Source organism: Rattus norvegicus, chromosome 8 (genome assembly GCF_036323735.1).
Source record: "Rattus norvegicus strain BN/NHsdMcwi chromosome 8, GRCr8, whole genome shotgun sequence".
Classification (NCBI taxonomy): Eukaryota; Metazoa; Chordata; class Mammalia; order Rodentia; family Muridae; genus Rattus; species Rattus norvegicus.
The window spans coordinates 131,009,086-131,034,417 of record NC_086026.1 but is presented as its reverse complement, the minus strand read 5'-3'; positions in this window follow the sequence as shown (position 1 = coordinate 131,034,417).

Below are 25,332 nucleotides of genomic sequence, written 5' to 3'. Positions count from 1 at the left end.
AAATGCTCCGCGTGAAATCCAGAGCTCAAGAGTTCCCAGTCTGTTTACTTGTGAGCAAAGTGACTGGTGCTGTTTGTCTGTCCCCCCCCCCCCAACCCCCCATTAAGTTCCTATATCGTACCCTTCCCCAAGGCATATGCCCTGCACTAGTGAAAACAGTCAGACTTGGGGGGGCAGGGAGAAAACAAGTGTACAGAATCCAAACAGCTTATGGAGTGGGGTGGGGGAGAGGAAGGAAGCCACCACGGCAGCCAATGCATTTATTTGTACCACAGGAAAATGCTCATACTTGGTTGGAGAGACTTAAAATCATTAGTGTCTACATTAGTGTCGAATGTGTTATCCACAGCGTTTTCCAGAGAAGTGTGTGCTTCACAAATAAGTAGGCAATGGAGAGGATAGAGCCAGGAAGCCAAGAAGTGTGACTCAGAAATCCCTGTGAACTTTAGTCGGGCAGCCCTGCCAACTCGCTGCTCATCTCAAACTCTGTTTTCCTCTGAAAGGCATTTCAAGTTAGTCTCGCCCAAGTCAGGGAGCCCTCCTCATTGCCTTTGCAGGTCAGGGAAGGCCTTCCAGCTCCGTGCTGGTTCAGACTCCAGTCTGGACTGCTGCGGCTCCAGTCCGGACAGCACAGGGATAGCTGGTTTACCTCACACCCTTCCCCAGAACTCTCTAATGCTGATTGATTCCTCAGAACTGATCCAAATCCCATAAGGTTGCAGAGAGAAATGAGAGTGAGTGCATACATTGGCTCAGCAGAACTGCAAAGGGCTCTCCAGCTGGGAGTCTTGCAGAGAAGATGCCCAGAAGTACAGACGAAGTTTGATTTGATAAACATGGATTGGGGGCTGACTGGAGTGTTTCTGTGGGGACCCTACTACTCATTATAATTCTCTTCCCAGTCTCTTTCCTCCCTCCCTCCCTCCCTCCTTCCTTGTTTTCCATGTTCATGTGCAGGTTTGTGTGAGTACTGTGCATGCACACACATCTGGAGACAGATGTCAACATTGGGTGCCATGTCCTTGTTTCTTGAGATAGGCGTTCTCACTGAGGCCTGGCTGCTAAGTCTCTGCTTCCTAGGTGCTAGGATCACGAAACATGATAGGGTGCCAGCCTTTGTATGTGGGTTTTCAGGATCAAACTGGTCTCTTTGTCCTCACCATTGGGCATCCCCAATCTCCCTGGCTTGTCACTGCTTCTCTCCCATAGAATTGGCGAGGCCCACACTGTCTCCCAAGTAGGGGAGAAAAGTAGCCCCCTCCAGCTTCTCTGTCCAGTCTGTTGTGTTCATCAGTCGTCAGTGAAGAGCCTATTTGTTGGGAGTTTAGTTACTCCTTCAGAAACGCTTTCTGCTAGTTTTATATATCTTAAATGTAAATCAACCCTTGGTTGTTTTATTTTTTAGTTTAAAATATTAATCGATACAATGGCAGTCGTACATATTCATTGATGGTAATGTTTTTAGTGACACTCCTGTAATAGGGATTCCAGTTGCTTGCCTGGTGCCTAGTCTTTAGGTGATCCATATGAGTACACCCTTGCTTCTCATTTTCGTGCTTCAAACTCTCCAGCCTTACTTTTTTTTCTGCAATCCCTTCCTTTCCCCTCTGGACCTCTGTCATGGCCTCCAGGCCCTTATGTACCATGGGTTGGCTTTGTAGCATTTTAACGGCAGTGACCGTTTGCATCAGAGGGGAGGTGGCTTCCAGTTCCTCGCAAGGGTGTTAGAATAGAAGTGTTGGTTTCCAGAATGTTGGAATATAAATACCTTAAACGTGGTTGTGTGAGTTATAGTACACCACTCATGGGCCCATCGTGAACTGAGCGGGAGGCAAGATGGCTCAGTGAATAGAGCACATGCATGAAAACCCAATGACCTGAGTTTTACTCTCAGCAGCTGCAGTAGGAGAGAATCAACTATAAAAAAACAAAACAAAACAAAACCAACAACAACAAAAACTATTCTACCATCTGCACATGGACACTGTGACACAGACACACACATGCGCACTCACGCACACATACACCCAGGCATGCACACAAACACATACACACATATGCACACTCAAAGACATACACACAGGTACTCATATGTCACAGGGACACACACAAACACAAACATGCATGTATACACACAAACATGCATGCACATGTAATAATACAGTTTTTAAACATATTAGTAACTTTTTAAAAGAAAAGAAAGTAGGAACTTGGGTGTTTACACTAAACGGCGTGTACAGATTCCCACCTGAACATTGACCTGTACTGTCAGCAATGGTTTTTCTGATATTCAGGAAGCTTGGTGCTGTTGTCAGTATCTCCCTGAGAAAAGCTAACCTGGTTACTTGTGCTAACCAGGTGTCAGGGACAGCCTTTGGAGCCCCTGGGGTCCTAGGGACTAAAGGGTTCTGTTTTGCTGCTCAGCTATGTAGGTTTTAGTATGTATTAGTGAGTTTGAGCTGCTGTAATGAATACTGAAGCTAGGAGACTTGTAAACAGTGGGAGCTTATTTTTTAGTTCTGGAGACTAAAAGCCCCCTATGCCAGTGTGCCAGCATGGGTAGGGAAGATCCTCTTCCAGGGCGGAGGCCGAGAAGTCTCGCCAGGATCTTATAGCTGACGCCACTCACAAAGGCTTTGCTCACAAGTGCTTTTAGAACCATTCCTGTGGGGTCAGGATTCCCAAAACGAAGTTTGGGGAGACACAAACACAGGGTACAGCACAAACACATAACGTGTAGTCTCATAGGCCAATTTTGCACAGTGCTGTAAAAAACCAAAACAAAACAGAACTAAGAAATGTTTTTTCCTTTTAAAAATTCTTCATAAAAAAGTATGATCTTGTGTACAAAATTGGCTCTTTGTGCGCTGAAAGGAAAACACGTTTGGCAAAACCAGACACTAAGCTTTGTTTCCTCAAAATCAGCTCCCAGACTGAAGAGAATGTTCCCAAAACACCTCTCTTTTCATAGTCGAGGGAATTGTAGAAACACAGAAAAAAAAACATCTAAATTGTTTTCATGTGAAAGCGTATGTTAGAAGCACATTTATTTAAACATATTTTTGTTAAGGTTGCCTTGTAATTTCTCTTTTTAAGTTGCACTTATTTACTTGTGTGTGTGCGTGTGAAGGGCACGTGTCGTGGCTAGCATGTGGAGATCATGGCTAGTATGCAGAGACCATGGCGAGCATGTGGAGATCAGAGGGCAATTTTCCCATGTCAGTTCTCTTCTACTGTGTGTCCTGGGTGTTGAACTCAGGCTGTCAGCCTTGGCAGCAAGCACCTATGCCCACTGAGCCACCTCACTGGTCCCTATAATTTCTTATAATTTCTCATCATCAGAAACTACTGAAACAAGTAAAGGGAAATCACAAGTATTTTTAATATATATTCTAGTTTGTGTTTTGTTTTTAAGTGGCACCACTTGCATGCATTACCCACGGAGGCCAGAAGAGGGTGTTGGGTCCTCTAGAACTGGATTGTGAGCCTCCATGGGAGTGCTTGGAGCTGGTCCTCTTCAAGAGCACCCAGTGCTCTTTTTTTTTTTTTTTTTTTTTTTTTTTTTTTTTTTTTTTTTTTCCGGAGCTGGGGATCGAACCCAGGGCCTTGCGCTTCCTAGGCAAGTGCTCTACCACTGAGCTAAATCCCCAACCCCTGCACCCAGTGCTCTTAACCACAGAGCCATCTCTCCAGCTCCTGCCCACCTCCTGTCTTTTCTAACGTGTAGAGAATACATGGATTATTCATAGTTTATTTTGTAGATCTTTTCCTTTTTAACAACGTGCCATTAACTCTTTAGAACAGACATTCTTTTTCAGCAATTCCTGGTATTTTGTCAAGAATTGAACCATGGTGCACTGAACCTGCTATCAGCAGGGTAAAGTCCTTCCTGTTTTGACCAGCACTGTGCCAAAGGCATAGGTATTTTTGTACTCCTTCAACTCCGCAGGAGTGTGGAGTGATTCAGAGCCAGGGTCATAGAATCAAAAGCTGTGGAAGGTTCCAAGGTCTTGGATGCCTGGTGTCAAATATCCCTGTGCTGTGATTCTTAGATGAATTCCCTCCACCACACACAGACACTTTGTTGTCTTCATTGATGCTCCTTGCACCAGTGAACAAATGTTGTATAATTATAGCAACATTTACACTTCTTCTCAAGTGTTCTGTTTGTACGATGAATGACAGGTACTCTAGAAACCTTCCATAGTCCGTGGCAGCCTCTGACTTTAGATGGAACCAGGCGCTCTGAACTGGAGCCCAAGGGTGGGAAGGGTCTCAGCTGGAGAACGTTGCATTAAAAAGGCGGTGGGGTCTAGCAGTGCCTCTCCCTGGCAAAGTCGTGGAATTGGCTGGGCACTCAGGAACAAGCCACACGGTGGGGGTGGCTGAGTCACAGTGAGGCAGCAGTGTGACTATAGATCCAACTGAAGACCTCTGCTGTGACTCTGAGACTCTGCCAATGCTATACTATAGGTCAGGTATTCGGGGAGAATTAGAAGAGATCAGAAGACTGACTTAGAAAGTCTATCTCTGTGCTTGTCCTGGCCAACCATGGTGTTCATATGAACACCAAAGAAGCCAAGATATTTCTCAGCCCATTCTCTAGGAGGTCTCACCTCCCTACCCACCATCCCCAGAGGATTGTATAATTCCTGGGCGAGCTGTTGAAAGTAGGTAGTGTTCTCTGCTGAATTCCCAGACTTTTCATTTCTTAGGTTTTTCTGGGGTTCATTTATATCTCCAAGGTTCCTTTCCCTTTGGCTCATGAGACATCTGCAACTGCTCTACCACTGATAAGCAAATTCAAAAAGTTAGTGTGTGTGTGTGTGTGTGTGTGTGTGTGTGTGTGTGTGTGTGTTATAAAGGTAAAAGCTAGACGTGGTGGGACACACCTTTACCCAAGCACTTGAAAGGTAGAGGCAGGAGGATCTCTATGAGTTCAAGTCCAGACTGGTTTACATAGCAAGTTCCAAGACAGATAGAATTGCAGGGTAAGACCCTGGCTTTACAATTGGTAGAATCACAGATTACATCTGTATCATCACATACAGAAGCTCAGGGTGTTGCAGTCTTGGATTCCTGGTGGTTTCTAGGCAACTGTACAGCTAGCTGTAGGCCACGGATCTGGACTCTTAGTCACATGAGGAAAATAAAACATTATTTGATTAAACCATTCCTCTTGGGTTTCTCTGAACCGAGGGTTAGTGCAGCTGCAAAAACACACAGAGCCAGACAAATATAAAAATTGCCCATTTTATGGTCAAGGCCATGGCTGCAGGTCAGCTCTCCCATTCACCCTTGGAGATTGCTGGGTGAGTGACACAGATTTTACTAGAACCCAAGGGCACACGTTTCCAGCTCATAGGGAATCTGCACAGGGCTCTCCCTTCTCTTACTTTCTACCGATGGCTTTGGTCCTGCTCTGAAACAACTTGAGAATTCTGCAAGAAGAATCCGGCTCAGTTAGACAGAGAACCTGAAAGGCCACTAACAAGGCAGGAGTCAGATTGGGGGTCATCCAAGGAGAGGTTAAGGGGTGGGTTCATCACTGAACAGAAGCACAGGCAGAAAGGAGGCATGCTGTCCCTGGGTGTGCACACGTGCACTGTGAGTGACAGCTAAAACCTAAGTCAGGCTCACCTCAGGAGGCGGAGGCCACAGCCATGTTCCTGTGGTAGAAATGGAATAGCCTCCCTCAGCTCCGGGTGGTTTGTCACTGCTGCCGAGGAGAAGGTGGAACTCTTAAATAGAAACACAGAGCCCAAAATGGCTGTGCTCTTTCTATGTGGTTCCTGTCGCTTGTGAGAGGTAGGACCGAATGCAGGACTGCCCCCTTGCATGTCTGGCCAGCTGGCCATGGCTGGACACAGCAGACATTGTTGCTAGTGTTTTAAACTAAAAGAAGTTGGTGGGGGTTGGGGGGAGTGTTCGTTATCGAGTTTGGAAAGTTTAATGCCATCAAAACGTGGCATCTCTTTTATTACTTCCTTGACATCAGTATAAAAAGCAAGGGCTCTATCTTGACATACATACCTGTAGAGTATTACAGTTCCGTCCTCACTTCCTTCCCACCCCTTCTCTGTCCCTGGCTGTTTTCCTTCCTTCAATCAGGTGCCCCTCTCTGCTTGCTTGGCACGTATGTTTTCTACTCTCATTCCTCGTTCCTGAGGAGAGCTCCCTATCCCCTCTTACCTAGTTTCATGAACACACACATACTCATAGTATACACACTCACACACACACACTCATTGTATACACACTCACACACTCACACACACATATACTCACACATGCACACACACACACTCTCACATACAAATACACTCACACACATATTCAACACATACTCACACATACACACACTTACATGCAAACACACACATATACACACACCCAAACACACATACAAACACATCCACACACACTCACATACAAACACACCCACACAGACTCACACACATACACACAATTTTTAAATGTTGGTTTTGTTCAGAAAAGAAAATGTGTTTATTAATGGAAAAGTACTTCTTGGGGCCCGTTCAAATTGAATATTGCTGAGAAATCTTTAAAAATGTTGTTTGAGGGCATGCCAGTGCAGCTACCTGAGTGGCCTGGCGTGACATGTGGCGAGCGATGACCCAAAGGTGATACTCATTATGGCTGTGGAGCTGTTTTAAGCACTTAACTCCCGTCAACCCCTCAACTTACGAACTAGTTATTGTCCTATCTTACAGATGAGGTAGCCAGCTAGCACAGACACTTGCTATTTCATTTTAAAACATACTCTTTAGTGGGAAGTTCATCACAGAGCAGAGCAGCAATGGCTTTTCACTGTGATGGGCTCACGATTTCCTCTAACCAAGAGGACATTTCTCCTGCTTTAATCTAGCTCACGATACTACAAGAGGGAGAAAATAACAGTGCACCCTGGAGGAGATGAAGTGGGAGCAGGGTCAGTTTCCTTGGCTCTCGGGGATTCATTACCAAGGATATTTAATTTAGGATTAATAATAATTTTAACCAAGCCATTAAAGAACGTGCCAAACTAGCAAGGAAGAGGGGAAAATGAATTTATGATCTGAAATTTGGAGAGTAAAGCTTTGCTCATTAGCAAACAGCTTTTCTTTTGTAACACAAATAAATCTAATAAGGGTCAATTACACATTTTATTAAATCTTACAAAACTGTGTTAGCGGTCCCTTCCCTGCTCAGCGCTGTCCCTGTCCTGTCAGCCATGAGCGGTTATTCTGATTGCTTGGGATTTCCCCTTCGGCTTTTACTTCCTTTGGTACAGGTGCTCCCTTGGATATGGGTGACCAAAAAGTCCAGCCCCAAATCAAATCGCCTTGAGAACCAAGCCCCCTGAGTCACTTGTGGTGGGCAGCAGGCTGAGGCAAATCACAGCAGGGGTTACTCCTCTTCATCCATCTGCCAGTAGCTCTCTGCTATCCTCCGAGTGCCAAGCACAACGCAGCGACGAGAGAGCCCAGCACGTGCCCTCCCTGCAGGAGCACATGGCCCAGCGGGAATGCACTGTAGAACTGACCCTTCAGTGAAGGAAGGCCGGCACATTGCACTGCTTGGTTTCCATCCAAAGCCTTCCTCCACAATGGGGAGAATCCATGACAGGGAGTCGGCAGTGTCGTGACAGCTGCGTCATTTTGTTTTTTTCTGCACGGTCCTCCTTGATGTCTTCCTGTTGGCGGTGGGAACCTGCTGTGGTCAAACCCAATAACCTAGTTTGCCAGACACTTCTGCCAGTTACTGACTTTGCTGTGAGAAGTTCTGTCTGTCTCTCATTTTTTTTTTCTGAAGTCAGAGAAACCCCCTTTCCACTTCTGTGATGCTGTTGGCTTGATTCTAACTTGGAAGGGGAAGAAGGAATTGAAAACCCATGCTGCTTGGCTTGGTGCCAGAGAGGCAGGGCTGATGACTCCACTAGGTGTTGTACCTGTCACTGCACAGCCATTCACCTCTGTGGTCTTGTGCAAAGTCCTCTTCTTTTCCCGGATGGACTTTGGGGGCATTTCTGCACTGGCAGGAGCAGGGGCTGGACTAGTATCTGTTAGGGAGGGGCACCAACAATGTTTAATAAAATAGACTCCGTGCACGCAGTTCAGCGACAGGCTGTAGCTTCCCAACCAGCTTTCCCAGTGTCTTAGTGGGCTGTCTGCACCACCTCGGTGCTTTCCTTGCATTCTGATCTGAGGTTAATATGAGGAAGCTGGGGAAGGGGCCTGGGGAGATGGCTCAGTCAGTGAGGTACTTGCCTCGTAAGGATGAGTTTGATCCTCAGAACTACTATGAGGAAGTCAGACCTGGCAATGCCTGTAGGCCCAGAACTGGAGAAGCAGAGATAGTTGGTTCCTGGCTCACGAGCTAACTGGCCTAGCTGAATTGGTGAGAAGTCCCAGACCAGTGAGAGATCCTGTTTCAAAAAACAGTTTGAATGGCATCCTGAGGCAAGACACTCAAGGTTTGTGCACATGTATGCATGCACACACACACACACACACACACACACACACACACACACACACACACCACACACAGAGGAGGGGAGAGAAGGAGAGTGGGTGTTGCTAGGCTCTCTAACCTGCCGTTTTTCTCCTGCTTCTAATAGCAGAGTTCTTCCAAAGAACTGCTGAATAAGCTTTTTTTCCCCCTCAGTGAAACAGAATGACAGCACAAAGCAGAGCCAACGCCTTCATAAGGGCGACCACAGTGCTCAAGGGGCAGCATCCTGAGCCTTCATGCTCACCGAGTCTCAGCTCAGCAGAAGCTTCTGGTTCCGCTCTGCCCTCTGGCAGACTCCCTGAAGAACTGGACGCGGGCCCTGTCCAGTGACGAGGCGTCTTCTGTGCTTCACTGGGAAGGCTCTGAGAAGAATGCTGATGTTCTTTAGGCTGTTGTCTGTGTCCCTGAAGTGGGTGTGCTGAAGTTGCCGAGGGCATGGGGCTCCTCCAGTGGCAGCGCGCCTGCCTGTTTCTCCTTGACGGTTCTTGAACCACCCTTTCCCACCTCTTCATCAACATCATCTTCCTCAGACACCTGGCAGAGCTCAAGACCCAGAGAGGTTTAGGGGTTGAGGACCAGACTGTGTAATGGTTGTAGAGTCAGCTGCTGTCACAGTATTGGATGCCTTTGGGGTCCCTGCATCACATCTCCTCAGGGTGAGGCAGCTACCACAGAACTGAGTTTCCCCTTTCAGCGTTGAATTTTCTGGTCATTTGTGATTCTAGAAACTTCGAGGGTTGCATGTCCTTCTTCTCTGGGCACCTACCCCAGACTGAGTACTCTGTTCAGCCGATGCTAATGGGCTTCTCTGGGCAGCAGGGCAGCATGGGTGCTTAGCTCAGTGCTTATGACAGCCGTGGGGATAAATATGGTCAAGAAGAAGCAGGGCTGTGGTAAAGTTCCCACAAGGCTCCAATAACTGCCTAACCTGGGAGGACAGAAGTGTGTGGGGCAGGGATGACCTCAAACAGTGACTCCAGGGAAGCTGAATGTGGAGGACTCGTTCAGGCAGCACTCCCTGCAGGGCAGTTGGCAAAACGAAGAAGAAATGATATGAGAAGGAGGCAGAAGGGCATTTGCAACAAGAATTAGCTGAGGGACCTGAAGAAGAAAATCCAGGAAGGAAAATGCTGAAGTCACACAGGCTCGGATCTCACATTTTTCATTAAGATTCCGGATTTGCGATTACTTTCAGAGCCTCCGCTTCCCCGTCAGCCCCACTATCCCTTTACAACCTTTGCCTTTCTTTCAACACTGCCCATCTCGCTGCTCTCCCTCTCAGTGCACCACGGTTCAAGGCACTGTACACAGAGCGAACTGTCTGATTTCTGCGAGCCTCAGTCATCTTAACTGGGAAGCGAGGTTAATATGAAGCCTACTGATTACTTTTTTTGACATGGCAAAACCGAGGTAGAAAGGAAGGGCGCACTGTGTCTGGGACGCAGTCTGAGGGTCCTCTCCCTCGTGGAGAGGAAAGCACAGTGGTGGGAGGGGAGGCAGCCAGTCACACTGTGTCCTCAGTTGGGAAGTTCAGGAGAGGAATGCTGGCATTCAGCTGGAGTTCTTTTCTGTACGGTCTGGGACCCTGTTCCTTGGGTGGTGGCTGCTCACATTTGGTGTGTGTGTGTGGGTGTCATTCCACCGCCATTAACCCAACCTACAAGCTTCCTTACACTCATGTCCAGAGGTTTGTCTCCTGAGTGGTTCTGGATCCAGTCAGGTGACAATCAATTTCAGCTTCTGCAGAGAGTGTCTCTGCCATCTGAGCGCCTGTTGCCTCCTTGCTTCCTAAGGCTGCCTGGCAGGCAGGAGTAAATGACCAGCTGGTTCTGGCAGACCCTTTACAAAGCAGGTTCCTGCTGAGATTTCCCTGTCCCGGCTAGCAAAGCAAGCACAGCTCAGATCAATGCCAGAGAGAAACCGCAGTGTGCAGAGGCAGGATTTCATGGAGATGGTAAATGTTACGCTGGAGATTGCTAAAGCCACATGCAGTTGGCAAAACCTAAAGAATCTTGTGCATTTAAGCCAAGAAAAGATGTCAAGCAACCAGAGAAAGTCCAGTGCTGTCTGTCTGGTTTCTGAGGATGAGTCCTCATTTGTGCTGCCGTCTTTCATGGACCTATCATGTTCACTACACCAGCCTGGCTCTCTGCCGTTGTCTCCGCAAACAGCACAGAGGTCTCGCTGAAGACAAAATTCTGTAAAACACAAAACAAAACACATCGTTGTAATCTTTGTTTTCATCTTCTAAACTTGGGGGGAAAATCTCATTCAGTTTTCCCAGCAACTTGAAATGGCGTTTGATCTTTTAAGGTGGATGCACTCAGAGGCTGTTTTCCAGATGTGTTGTACCTGGCTTCGCTCCTCCCAACTCTTAGACTTTAGAGAAGCAGCCGGCATTACCTTCTTGTGACAAGCCCGCTGTCCTTGGGGACCCACTTCAACAGTTCAGTTTGGCTTGACTTGTTGGAAAAGTGAGGTCTCTTCTTATTTTATTGTTTCAGGTGCAGGGAGACCCACACAGATACACGTGAAGAAAAGTAAACCTCAAACAAAGCTGTAGTTGTGCACATGTTTGCTTACACCTCTTTACAGGGTCAGCCCACAGGTCTCAGGGCCGGGTTTCCATGGTCCCACAAGAGAGAGTTCCTGAACAACTACCTACCAAGTGCACCCTCTTCTGAAGCAGCATGGAGAACCTCCCCATCCTTACACCTTACAACCTCGCCAGCCTCACTACTCACGTTAAGTCCATTGTTTTAACTGTATTACCTGGTCACTAGCATTTGAAAATCTTGTCTGTGAATTGACAACACCTCTCCTTTCCCTATTCTCTGTAAGGCTTTGAACTGTCTGTTGTTCGTTTCCAAGACACACACACACAAACACACATACACTTACACATACATGTGCACACACATGCACACACACACACACACACACACACACACACCTTTACCTATTCTCTGTAAGGCTTCCAAGTGTCTGTTGTTAATTTCCAAGACATTCACACAAACACACATGCACTTACAGATACATGTGCACACACATACACACACATACATACCCCTTTACCTATTTTCTGTAAAGTTTCAAACTCTCTCTTGTTAATTTCCAACACACACACACACACACACACACACACACACACACACGTTTTAATTTTGAGGGGTATTACATTTTATTTCTTTATTCTGAGTATGTGCATGTGTGTGCATGCCCTTGGCATGGTGAAGACAGAGTGGTCAAAGGCAACATTCAGGAGTTTGTTCTACGTCTTGTTTCACAGTGTCATGTTTGGTGTCATGCAAGCACCATATTTCAAAAGTCCTAAATCAAAACTCCAAGGTCACATGACACAGAAATAAGAATGCAGTCTCTGGGTCATGGGGAACGGGGTTCGAATCCTGCTTCTGCCATCTGACAGGCACGCAATTACATCATGTTTTCAGCCCGTGGGTGGAATAAACCGATACAAGCTGGGTGACTTCCATTAACTCAGAGCTACCCTCCTGCAATTCTAGAGGTCAGAGGCTAATGTGGGTTGACAGGTCTCTGCTCCCCGAAAAGTCCCAAGGGAGGCCCTGTTTCCTGGCTGCTTCCAGCACCAGAGGTGCCAGTGAGTCTATCACTCTGACTTCTGCTCCATTGCCACATCTCCATGCCTGCTTCCTTCTTTTATAAAGACCATGTGGTTATGCCACATCCGTGAGATAACCCAGGGTTCTCTCCCCATCCAAAGAGCTCTAGTCATGCCTGCAGGGTATAGTCATAAGGCTTGGCAGTTGGGATATTGCATTAGTAACTTTTATCATTCCTAGGACAATAGATCTAGCAAGAGCAACATATGGGAGAGAAGGCTTGCTTTAGATCTTGACACTTGGGGGCACAGCCTATCATGGTAGGGAAGGCACAGCAGCCTGGACAGGAAGCAGCCAGTCACATCATGTCCCTAGGCAGGAAGCAGGATGCAATGAATCCCAGCGTCAGCTCAACCATTCTGGAAACATCTCACAGACATACCCAGAGTGCCTCTTAAAGTGGTTCCCAGTCCAGTCACCATGACGATGAGGATTAGACATCAAAGATAAGGATATTGTCATGGTTTGATTATGAAATGTCCCCTCAGGCTCACATCTGGTACACTGGGATTCCAGTTGGTAGTATTGTTTCCAGTTGGTGAAGCTTTGGGAGATCAAGCTGGGGAAGTAGATTATAGGCTGTGTAGGAAGTAGGCTACAAAATGTCTTTTGTGATTCCTGGTCCCCAGCCCTCCCCCCAACCCCAGTTTCCTATAGGCAGTGGTCACAATAATAAGAAAATATTTTTGGGGAGTCATTATTTTGCCTACTACAGCATGGACGGGTAACTTATTGTTTCTGAGTATCAGTTTCTTTATCTATAAAATGGAGATTGGAAGTTAAATAGAGGGGATAGAAAGATGAGTCAGCAGTTCAGAGTACTTGCTGCTCCCCCAAGAGACCCCGAGTTTGTTTCCCAGCACCCACATGGCAGCTCTCAACTGCTTGTACCTCCTACTCCAGGTGTGGGACATCCCTGGCCTCTTCAGGCACTATACTCAAATGTACTTACAGACACAGAAGCACACACACAGAGACACAGATGCATACACACACACAGACACAGAGACATACATACACACAGATACATACACACAGACACACAGACATACACACAGACATACACACATACACATAGACATACACACAGAGACACAGAGACACCGATGCACACACATAGAGACACAGACATATATATACACAGAGAGACCACAGATGCTCACACACAGACATATACATATATACACACATACACAGAGACACACACAGACATACACACACAGAGACACAGAGACACAGATGTGCACACACACAGACACACACAGAGACAGATACGGATGCACACACACAGACACCAGAGACACAGACATATACACAGAGATACAGATGCATACACATAGACACACACACACATATATATTTATATACATACATACATATACATAGAGACATGGATACAGACACACACAGAGACAGACATACAGACACACACAGACACACAGATACACACACACAAGACACACATATATACATAGACACACACAGAGACACACATACAGACATACACAGACACATACTCACAGACACACAGACATACACACAGACACACACAGATGCACACACAGACACACACAATTAGAAACAATAAAAACAATTTGAAAAAATGGGTAGAAATAGTTTGCTCGGGTCAGTGCTGGCATTGTGGTAAGGGCTTGGTATACGGTGGTATGGCCATCACTGGCAAGTGTGGTAGCTCTGAAGGGTGGTCTAGCAGAGTCTCTGGACCACTTTTCTAGCACAGCTAAGGACTGGGGCAGAGGGTGACAAGTTGTAGGCTGGGGACGATACAAGGATGTTACTTTTGCTCTCTCCCCCATTAGTTTTCCAATCTCCCTCTTTCCCCTTCGACTCAGAAACCATTGAAGTTCCTAGGTGGGACCTGCAAGTACACTGGGAACCAGATGGTTGGTGGCCTCAGAGTTGGGGGGACCCTGTCTTAACTCCTCTGCATCCCCCCTCCCCCCAATTACCTCCTTCAGCCTGCTCTCTATGGCTGTTGGGTGGTAACAGAAACCACTTAAAACCAGCCTGGGGAGCGGAAGGAGGGCCTGGAAGTCAGGTGGGTGTCAGTGTGGCAGGGTGCGCACATGTGCGTGTGGGTTGTTTCAGCCGCATTAGGGGGTCCCCACCACACTCTAGGACTGAGCACATTAGTGTTTCACTGGGTTCTGCGTGCCCCCTCCCCTCCTCTCCTAGCCAAAGTGCTTTAGGCGCCTTTGCTAAGCCACAGGAGAGACTGGCAGCTTCTAGCCAAGCTAGCCGGGCTGCCCACACCTCTGGCTCTAGGCATCATCTAAGCTCCGCACAAAGTCACTCAGGTGACCTCGGCAGTCACCAGTTGGTGCTATTATCTGCCATTTCCGGAGGAGGAAGTGAAGCTCAGAGAGGTTAAGTGGCCCAGCTATCAGGAGAATTTGGACCCAAACACTTTGGCTCCAGAGCCCATATCCCAACTCCACCACTCCCTTTGCTTCAGCGCTAAGGCAGGGGCTCCTGTTTGAAAGGTAGTGGTTGAGGGGGTCATTGCTGTGCCCCTCTGTTGCAGGTATCACCATTCTAGTCATCTAAAAGCCAGAGGCACAGGATGCATTACATCATTAGCTTCCTCCTGGCGACGTGGACTGTACAGTGGCTTTGTCAGCTCAAGCTGTCCTGAGCCACCGTTTCAAGTGAGGACACAAAGGCTTTGATGCGTCATCGTTTTCCTTCCAGTGAGTGACATGTTACATTAGACGGAAGCTCAGAGGCCACCTAATCCCAGCTTCCTTGGAGTACGGTCCAGAAGATACTCCCAGTGGCCTTCGTAAGTGTAGTGCCTAATACATTAAAATTCATTGAAAGAAGTAAAAACTGTCATCGTGCAGTCTCCTACTGTGTTTTATAACTCTACGATATGAATAGTTCCATAATCATCTAAGAATCTATAGCTGTTTTACCGACTGAGCAGTACTCCATTGCTGGAATTCACCGAGACTGAATTAATCACTAGTCTTAGATTTGCACTTCTCAGTTGCTTCCCAACTTTCGATTTTGTAAATGCTGAACCCAGAATGCAGGAATACACCGCGACTCTTCCCCAAGGACAAACAGGCAGCAATAGCTTTTCCAGGGCAAAGAGTGGATCTGCCCTGCCCTCCCCGGCCCTGCCCTCCGTTCCCCTCCCCTCCCCCTCTCCCCTCCCCCCTCTCCCCTCCCCTCCTCTCCCTTCCCCTCCCCTCCCCTCCTCTCCGTTCCCCTCCTCTCCCCTCCCCTCCTCTCCGTTCCCCTCCCCTCCTCTCCCCTCCCCTCCTCTCCCCTCCCCTCCTCTCCCTTCCCCTCCCCTCCCCTCCTCTCCCCTCCCCTCCTCTCCCCTCCCCTCCTCTCCCCTCCCCTCCTCTCCGTTCCCCTCCTCTCCCCTCCCCTCCTCTCCGTTCCCCTCCTCTCCCCTCCCCTCCCTTTTCTTTTTCTCTTGAGAAAAAGTCTCCCATAGTCCAGGCTGGCCTCAGAATTCTCTGTGCCGCTGCCTCAGTTAGGTTTTGTTTGTCTGTCTGTCTGTCAAATGTTTAGCTGTCGTTTCAGAAGAGGGAACTTCAATTGAGAAGCATTTTCTTGATTGATGGTTGGCGTAGGTTGGGCCCCGCCCACTGTGGGTGGAGCTACCCCAGGCAGGTGGTTCTGTTGAATAAGAAACTAAGGCAGAGGAAACCATGGGGAGCAAGCCAGTAAGCAGCACTCTGCTGTGTCCTCTGCTTCAGGTTCCTGCTTTGACTTCCTGCCCTGACTTGCCTTCGTGACGGACTGTAAGCTGTAAGATTGAATAAACCCTTTTCCTTCCCAAACTGCTTTGGGGCTTGGTGTTGTATCTTAGCAACAGAAAGCAGGCTAGAACAACAGCCAAGGCTGACCCTGAACTTCAGATCCTCCGCCTGCACCTTCTGAATGCTTCAGCTGCAGCCGTACAATGCCATGCCTTGTTTTATGTGGTGCTGGTGATTAATCCTGGGGCTTCGTGAATGTTAGGCAAGCACTCTACCAACTGAATACATCCTCAGCCCAGAAAGTCACACTTTTAAAGGGTCAAATTATCCTCCAGAAAGACGAGCTGGGCCCACACACCTCCCGATAGAGTGTACACGCTGACTTTCTCTCCTCGTTCTGGGTTTCCTTGCCCTAAAGACTCTTAAATGATAAGCAGGTTAGATCTTTGAGGAAGAAAAAAAAATGCCTAAATAGCAACCTGCCAGATTTCAAGAGACTTCACATTATCTCGGATATTTAGGAAATTCAGTTTGTTCAAGATGATCCTGGATTCAGTGAGACTCTGCAAAAGCCACAGCAAAACAGGAGGGAAAGGGACTCGGAGATGCTAATCTCTGAGCAAGTCTCCTCAGGCAGGAGGCAGACACTGTCTATCAAATGAAAGAGGAGGTGTTCGATGCTCCCTGGCAACTTTCCCATCCTCGGATCTGACAGGGTTGCAGGCGCCTCCTGCTGCAGATCCACTTCAGCAATGTTTGTGGCGGGCAACCTGGGCAATGAGAGGTTTCTGTTAATTTTCTTCCTTCTCATTCTACCGGCCTCCCCTCCTCCTCGAGTATCAGCAAATCAGAGTGACAGGTATTTAAAGGCAGTCTGTCACGCTTCAGCAGCTCGGCTGGGGGAATGACTGATTTCTGTGACATTCTAAACAGCTTTATGTGTGCAGTGTGGAGACCCACAGACCCCTCACCTGCTGCCGTCTGCCTCCCAAAGCAGCAGTGGTTTGGTATTCCTGGCGATGGTGGGGGGTCTGGGCAGGAAACAAACTTACAATCTATAGATGTTTCTGCAGGCTTGTTTGTTGAAATGACCTGGAGGTGGATTTCTGCACCAACAAAGGAGACTTTCAGGGTGTGGCTTAAATTCTCTTCCCTGCAAAGGTTGCTTTAAAATCACTTTTGCTAGTAGTCTGGGGACCATGGTGTCCTCAGCATAGATGAGAGATACACGTGGACCCAACTGACTTTTTTTTTCCTCTCCCCAGTCAGCATTGAAACTACAGGAACAGACGCCCGTTTAGAGAAGGCCTGTTCCCTTTTTATATTCAAGGCTTGTTGCTAAAAATTCCCTTTTAGATGAATTATTAAACCCAATTTTTGAAATAAGGACAACGCAGACTTCTTGATTTCTTCTTTGCCTCCCATGTTCGACAGACACCTGGTGAGCTGGGGGTGAGAGGCAGGCAGCAGGGGGAAGATTGAGAAGCCAGGTGGGGGCACAGGAAGTAAGGGTCACATGTGTGAAGAAAGGTCATTTTACAGTCCCCAAGTGTCCCGTGTGACCATCCCAGAAGGAGCTAAGAGAGTCTAAAGAGAACCAATTGTGCCTCTCCCTTGGTTATCAAGTTAGTGAAATAATGGGTCCCCAAGGAATTGGAATGTTCTCAGGGGTCTCATGCTGAGGAAAGGGGAAGGCTGAGGCGTGGTGCCAGCCAGAGGAGGTTCTTGTCTCCCAGAAACAGATTTCACACAGTTCTGACAACTTGTTAGACAGCCGTGCAAGAAAAGGCTAGAGCCCAGACGATGACCTGGACTGCTTAGCTCCAGAAACCTCTTGTCTCCTATTTAAATGAATTTCATGTCAGGATTTCTGAGATGGACGTGGGATATGGAGAAGTCAAGTGGTCCCTTTGTCCTTATTCCCAATACAGCCACATTGACTACACGCCCCCCCCCCCCCTTTCTACCTCTAGCCGTCCTTGCTTCTTTAATTGCCTACTGAGAATAAGGCTCCTTCTAGCTTGTCCGAGAGGCCTGCTCAGGCCCAAGCTCTGGCCTGACAGATCTGGTAACACCTGCTCAAACAAGGGTTCATTATCCGTCATGCAGAGATGCACTAACACACAGCCAAAAACCCAGGCCTCTCCTGTCCTCGTGGGGAAGTGTGAATTTCGGATTTGTCAGAATTGCTTCAAGAAAGGCCATCCTCAGGACCAGGAATCAGTTGGCCTAGCACCTCAAAGTGGCGTTCTCGCTCTTGTAGAGGAGAGGGGTTTGTGTGACTGCTGAAAGGGACTAAGCAGGAGGGACATTGGAAGAACCAAGGAGGCAACCGTAAGCCACAGTGCATGTGGCCCCTGTGTTCTGAGGAACCTGACTGATTGTCTAGGTAAAAATACCTCATGTGAGGGGGACGCCACCCCCACCTCCCCATCAAATCTGCAGCAGCAACATCTATAATTTTCTTCTAAAGCATCAACGCCTTGGCGAATGAATATTCTCCTTAACTTTTTTTTTAGAACCCTGTTATAAAATTTATATCCCTTCTTGTAATACATGAATTTTGATAGCAGTTGTATATAAAAAGAGTTAACTGTGAACTTAGAATTCACATCTTTGAGTCAGCTTTGGTTGCCACCCTCCCAGACAAGACTTTTCTGTTAGTACAGGGTCACCTGATGCCTTTGTCTGTATACACTTCCATAGCAAGGCATCTCCCACTGAGTAACTTTGGGTAACTTACGAACAACAGAAAGGAATTGCTCGAAGTTCTGGAGGCTGGGAAGTCCAAGATCAAGGGGCTGATACCTGCATGATGTTGTTCTTGGTCACACAAGGCAGAAGTGGAAAAGGGTTCCTGTAAGGCTCCACCTTGTAACACCAACTATGTTAGGCTTAAATTCTAAAAGAATCCAAGGTACGGTCATGGGGGAACAAAGCGTCAACACTCAGCCCGTGGTGAGGCCAAAGCTTTGTTCTTAGCAGGTGACAGAGGTACACAGGGGCTTAGCGTTCCCTCAACCCCTCTGGTAATCCCTCCTACTTAGTCCCTTTCAGCAGCCACATAAACCCCTCTCCTCTGAGAGACTGCCACTATTTTCCAGTTTGCAAAGTGCTGGCCCACCTTTCTGAGGTGGAATGTTCAACCCACTCACCTGGGGATCTGTATTAACTACAGCTGCTTGAATCTGGGCTGGTTTGGAGAAGGAGAACCTGGGGCATCAAGAGCTCAGGGCTCCTTGATCAAAACACTTTTTACATCATTCTTAAATCAAGATGCCATGTGAGCTCTAGGCTGGACATAATCCCTGTGCTGAGGAGTTTACTTGGGGATTTTGGCTTTCCATCATCCCTGCTGAAAAGGACATGGGTTCTGTTCCCTGTACCAACGTGGCCACTCACAACCATCTGTAACTGTGGTTCTAAGGCATCCAATACTTCTTCTAGCCGATGCTGGCACGGTATGCACACGGTACACAGAAATACACGCAGTGTTAAACACTTCTACGTGTAAAACCAAAACAAGCAGATTCCTTTAAACAAGTATCGAGAGAGGGCAATTTTTAAAGGGGCTGAGCCCTGGAAAGTGTACTTTTGTGGATTTAAATATTTCAGGAGAACAGCTCTCCATGCAGGTGGGCCATGCCCAAAGGGCCAAGACCAGCATGAGATCAGTCATTTCAGCTGGGCAAAACGGAGACAATTAAAGGAATGGGTCTCACCATGCTGAAAGAGACACATTCCAAGCTTAGGACCCTGCACACAGGCGGCCTTCTTGCCCACCGAGGTACATTTTCAGTCCTCCAGATTTAAATTTTAAAACACTGTGCCTGGCCCAGCCTTGACTGGAAATTATTGTCTCCATTCCTTGCTCCAGCTCCCTAGCTTTTCTCTGGTCGCAATGCAGCCTCCGTGGCTGACGTAAACGGTGGGCACGTCCAGTAAGATGTCTCTGTTTCTATCCTACACATAAGGAGGGATTTCTTGGACAAAGATCTTATCTCTATGAAGAATGAAACAAGACAAAATGATGTGCCTTTAATTTGCTGGAATGGAGTAAAGTTTCTCCCGTGGTACAAAGGATCGGTTGCCTAGACTGTGACAAGCCTGGCAGAGGTATCTTCGCTCGTAGTCTAAGAGGACCCAGGAAAAGGAAGGCAGGGCAGAAACCGGATCCATGGCAGTGGTGGCAGAGCATGTGGCTACAACTCCTCTTCCTACAGCGGGGTTTGGTTGGTCAGGGAGCACAGAAAAGGCCGTGCTGTGGCTCTCCCGACCATCTCCTTTCCCCTTTTCCTTCAGTCTGAGCCCTCAGTCTGTGAAATGGTACTGCCCACACACAGATCAGTTCATGTTCCCTCTGCTCTTGAAATACTCTGACAGACACACTCAAAGGGGTGAGCCACTACTGGAACAAGTGGGGGTCTCTTTGGTTTCTAATAATTTGTTTATTTTTATTCTATGCGTAATGAGTGCTTGCCTCTCTCTCTCTCTCTCTCTCTCTCTCTCTCTCTCTGTGTGTGTGTGTGTGTGTGTGTGTGTGTGTGTGTGTGTGTGTGCATCATGTGCATGCAGTGCCCACAGAGGACAGAAGAGGGCATCAGATCTCCTGGAACTGGAGTTACAGAGGGTTGGGAGCCGCCAAGCGGGTGCTGGGAATTGGTCCTCTAGAAGAGCAACCAGTGCTCCTCAGCTGCTGAGCCACCTCTCCCAGACTAAATGCTTACAGTTTGAAGACAGACCTCAAGGATCTTGAGGATGTGTGTAAGGGAACACAGCATGTCTGCCCAGGGACCATGTTTTCTTTTCTCAAAACAAAGGTCCTCACCCCTTCTGCAAGTAAGAGAAAGTTCGAGTGAAGTTTGATGTCTTGTTTCTCCATCATTAACAGCTGCTATCTTACTCTGTGGTCCAATGCCCGGATTGCTGCCGTTTGACACAGGGGTTCCTCACTTCAAGGTCATAGTGATTTTGTCCCCGAAGGGAGCTGTGTGGGTTACAGGTACCAAGGGCTCTCGTCAACACCTGTTTCCAGCATTGCTTGTTGGTTGCTTTAATGCATTAGGGAAAAGGCTAGCACCAGCATGTCAAGTGATCTGCTGTGTAAAATTCTTTTAAAGCAAATTACTTGTATTTTTTTTAATCTGAATTTGAGAAAAACATTGGTTTAAGCAAGAATCCAGCACATTTTCCAGGGTTAGGGAGAAAGAAACCTTCTCTGACAGGATGAAGGGATGCTCGCAGAACCCTTGGGAAAAGGAAAAGTTCTGTAGAACATGGGCATTTCAGCATCCTGGTGGTCCATCCAAGGCCTCGTTATCCCAAGCTCAGGACTAGAAGCATAAGTTATCCAGCTGTGGGAGTCTGCTTGGCTCTCCTCAGGGCTCACATTCAAGGACAGGGCTCCTGGCCAAATGAAAGTGGGGCCTGTGCAAGCCAAATTGCTCTTAAAAAATAATAGTAATTGCGTGTGCTTCCTTTAATGAGCTCTCTCCTGCGTGGCTGCAGCACTATGCTCAGCCCACTCCAGCCAAGCCCAGGCTAATCCAATAAAAACCTCAGCCCAATCCAGGCTTCAGGCTTAGTGGTCCATTGCTCTCTCCACAACGCCCCTCCCCTCCTCCAGGGTAAGGAACCCTCCATACAGCAACCCGCAGACAAAAGTGGGAGGACAGAACCCAGTGCTATTTTGTTCCCTCTTAGTTGCAACCACCTGCCTTTGCTACATTAATATCCACAGCCGCCTTGCCAATGACCCACCTGGGTGGCCTCTTCACTCAAGCAGGTGGTCTCCCTCCCAGCCTCTGCCAGCCATTCTCACACTCCTCAGCCATGTGCACTCCCCCACCTCTCCCCTGACTTGTTTGCCACCTGCCTTGATATTTATCAATACTTTTGTTCTTTAAAAACTCCTGCGTGTGTGCCTATGTGTGCAGAAAACAACTTTTAGGAATTAGTAGCAAATAAAACTCACAAGTCTCAGGAAGGTCCTGAAATTCCCAAGATTCTCCAGGTCCCTCCCCCAAGATCATATAAGTAGCAACCGCTGCTGAAGTAAGAAAAGTCCTCTAATGGGCTGAGCTCTGCTCCTCCTGCAGGAAACTGCCTATTCATAGCTTCCATGAGTCACCACCCCCTGTAAGGAGAGCTTCTCAGGGGTGCTTCAGTCTTTTAGTCACCCACACTCCTGTAAGTGGCCTCAGTAAACTCCCTGGTTCAGTAAACCAGACTTGAGTGGAATTGTTTCTTTGTTCTGTAATTGGGGCTCTATCTGGGGTGAATAGACATTTCCTTCTATCTCTCCAAGAAAAGCCATGTAAACACCTGCTGTGGTGGTTTGAATTTACTTGGCCCAGGGAGTGGTGCTATTAGATGATGTGACCTTGCTGGAGTAGGTGTGACAGGAAATGTCACTGTGGGTGTGGACTTTGAGAAAGCTTCCTCCTAATTGCCTGGAAGCCAATTTTCTCCTGTTTGCCTTTGTAACAAGACACAGAACTCCTAGCTCCTTCTCCAGTACCACACCTGCCTGGACGCTGCCATGCTTCCTGCTATGATGACAATGGACTGAACCTCTGAACCTGTAAGCCCTGTAAGCCAGCCCCAGTTAAATGCTGTCCTTTATTAGAGTTGCCTTGGTCATGGTGTCTTTTCACAGCAACCTAACTAAGACACCTGCTCATTATCGAGTAGGCTCATGGTGGTCACCTGGGGGTGGAGGGTGGGGAATGGGAGGGTGGGGGATGGGGGTGGGACTAGAGCAGGAGTAAACAATAGAGTTCTGGCCTCTTTTTTGTAGAACAAGCAAGCAAATTTATTGTTTTGAAGCAGTGGTCAGTTATGATAGACAGTTAATAATACACACTCTCTCCTCCTCCTCTGCCTCCTCCCCCTCCTCCCTCCCTCCTCCCCTTCTCACTTCCTCCTCCCCTTCTCCCTCCCTCCCTTCCTGTGTGTTTGTAAAAGCCAGAACAGGATGTCCAGTATCCCCTCCAGCACTCTCCATACCTTACTTTGAGGCAGGTTCTCTCCCTAAACTTGAAGCTCATGTTTTCTCTATTAAGCGAAAGCCAGCAGACCTCAGGTATCCTCCTGAATCTACTCTCCTGGGAGCTGGGATTACAGGTGTATTCCAGCTTGTTAGGCTCGAGGGCAGCCCTGGTTTGCAGGGTCTCTGGGTATTTTGGCACAGATCTGAGGAAAGGTGGCAGGCACAAGGGTCACAATAAACAGACCCGCTGGCTTCATGATTCTCATTTCCCTGTGTGCTGTGTTAAGGTGCAGTGCATCAGTTAGTTCCCTATGTTTAGTGGATATTTCCGCAAGCCCAGTGGGAAAATGATACTCACAGAACCGCTGTCAAGATAATGGACAGCCCCATCACCCAGGTTTCCAATCTCCTCACTCTATGCCAGCTTCTAAGAACGGAGGATGTTTCTTGTCCCTGCAAGTTCTGTCTTTTTGAGAATGTTATAGGAGTTCCTGAGGTACAGGTGCAATCCCTCCGTGTCTCCTAGTCACCAGCTGTCCCTCTGTCTGTCCATTTCCTGATTGTCCAGTGTTTGCTTTCAGAGGGGTTTGCTCTGTGTGTCTTCAGTTCAGATATTTCCACTGTCCCTGAGGTCTGAGAGGAGATATCACCAGGCTCTTTCTTGACCCTGTCCTCATGGTGGATGCTGCCTCTGGCTACCTGATGCCTAATGCTAACATGGGGCCTGAGGAGCCTTCTCAGTTCTGATTCAACATCCGTAGCCAGTGGGCAGGTACCACGTCCACACGTGTCCAGAGTGAGGCCTTGGTGAGTCAGTGCTGTTCCTGGTTACGGGAGACCTTTAGTTGTTTGGGTCCCTGGGGTACATTTATTTGTCTTTCTCAAGGGTAGAGACCACTTCCCACTCTATTCCCCTAACTGTGGGTATTCTGAAAGCAGCTGCCCTCAGTCCCTTGTCTTACAGCACCTTGACCTTTTATCCTAGGAAAAAGGACAGTTTGTCTTTCCTCCCAGAGCCTCTGCTCCCCTGGGTCTGCAGTTGCTCCTTCTGTATCTGCTGAAGAGGGTCCATGTTGCTGTAAAATTATACACACACACACACACACACACACACATATGTATATGTGTGTGTGTGTGTGTGTGTGTGTGTGTGTGTGTGTGTATGGCTGTCTCTTACCCCCAGTAGGTCCAGCACTGTAGTGCCTCAAGATATCTGGTAATATCTTGCCGGAAACACACATCCCAATTCCGTGGCAGCTTAGTGTTTCTAGCTGCTACACGCTCTCTTAAACTTAAACCGCCACATGAAAGAACACACAACACAATAATCTCTGATCCAATTGATAAGATATAATTGCCTGCCTAGACACACAAAGCCCTGTACACATCCATCCCTTAAGAACATTCATAACAACCTGTAAATACAGAGTCGAATCTTAACATCAGCCTCCATGTTCTCTCTGCGACTTCTTCTGCCTTCTCGTTCCAGTCTCCTCCTCTTCCTTCAAACTTTTCTCCGCCCATCCTTCCTCTCGTCCAATGACAGGCCTCGTTCTATCTTGTACCTGCCTACACCTGAATAATGAAATCATCCCACAGGTCCAGAGGATCCTATGTGTGCATACCTGTTCCCTAAAAGTGACAAAATCTAAAGAGTTCTGGCTTAAAGGGTAGGCGGACCCCTCGATGGATGGAGTATGTTATGGGGGGGACCCGGCTGGAGGAAGTGAGTCACGCAGGTGCAGCTCCTCCTCATGGCTCCTTCCTCATCTCCATCCCACCCCGTCTCATTCTGGTTGCTGGGAGGCGACCAGACTCTCCCTTACACATTATTGGGTTTTGCTGCCCAGATAATTGCCTTACCTCTGGCCTACTAACAGTGAGGCCTCAGCCTGGGGTTGAAACCTGGAGTCAAAATTGATTTTTCTTTCTTTAAAATCATCTGTCACAGGTATTTGTTATAACAGGGCTAGACTGATGAACAAAGTCGCCTTTCTTTGAGAAGGGCACTAATGCCAGTCAGGAAGGTTCCACCAGATGTCTAACCAGTTCCCTGAGACTTCACTTCCAAATGCCAGCCCCTCAGAGGACGGATTTCAACACAAGAACTAACAAGGGCACAAAGCCCCTGCACCTGGTCCCAGGGGCTCACTCTGCCTCCACTCTGCCTTCAGTGAGTCCTCCTAAGTTATAGAATTCTTACTGGCCAACTGGATCTGGCGACATCTGCCCTGGCAAGCACATGTTTATGCCCTGAGGGTCCTTATCTCTCTGTAGATTTGGGGCTCAGTATTTGTCCTGTAGCCTTAAGCGCTCTTTCAGGTTCAAGAAAAGCTGTGACTTTTTGTTTACTTTGTTTTCTGTTGTTAGAGCAGGATATCTCCTCACTCTGTTATTTTTAAACAGAGAGTAAGACAGATTCTTGTGATGGTGGAGGGACCATGAC